Genomic DNA, 652 nt, shown 5'->3' on the forward strand with positions numbered 1-652 from the left:
TTTGTTAGCTAAGCGCATCTATTGATCTATTGATTCTCCCACTCCTCACACCCCTCCCCCCCCCACTTCAGATGCTCTTGTATGTAAATAACTCTCACACAGACTAGAGGAAACTATGGAGAAAGCAGTTTGGATAAACTTTTTCCACTGTTATTCATAACAGAAACGGTAACATTAAACTTCATGTCTCTTCGGAATGTGAATAAGCAATAAAAATTCTTATAAATGTTAATTGTCTTGCACTATGTTTCTCAGGATCTCAGTACTTTGAGTACTTTATGATGTCGCGTTCTGTGGGTGCCTTTAGTGAGATTAATCCTTTTCTATTGTTTCTTTTGGAGAAATAGAACATGATGATGGGAGTAGGAGAACATTATGATTTTAAGTCAAGACCTGAGGCTCATATTATGCTTCTCTGACTTGCTTTATTTCAACAGCAGCAGTCAAGAAACTACAACTCCCATGGGGCTTGACGAACAAAAGGCCAATAGGAAAGAAAAACGTATTGGCATATGCACCAATAGGAACATCAGGGGTAATATAATCACTACGCTTGACTGTGACCAGCTCTCTTTCTTGCTGCTTGCAGTCAAGATAACTGACTATTTACTCCTTCAATAATTTCTAATGTGATCATGTTTATTGTATGTGT

General features: G+C 37.9%; 1 pseudogene; it reads left to right on the forward strand.

Moving 5' to 3' along the window:
• The first annotated feature begins 300 nt into the window (after nt 1-300).
• LOC138262571 (U8 small nucleolar RNA) lies at nt 301-420 on the forward strand (annotated as a pseudogene).
• The last annotated feature ends 232 nt before the right edge of the window (nt 421-652 follow it).

The sequence above is a fragment of the Pleurodeles waltl genome, chromosome 10 (assembly GCF_031143425.1).
Source record: "Pleurodeles waltl isolate 20211129_DDA chromosome 10, aPleWal1.hap1.20221129, whole genome shotgun sequence".
NCBI lineage: Eukaryota > Metazoa > Chordata > Amphibia > Caudata > Salamandridae > Pleurodeles > Pleurodeles waltl.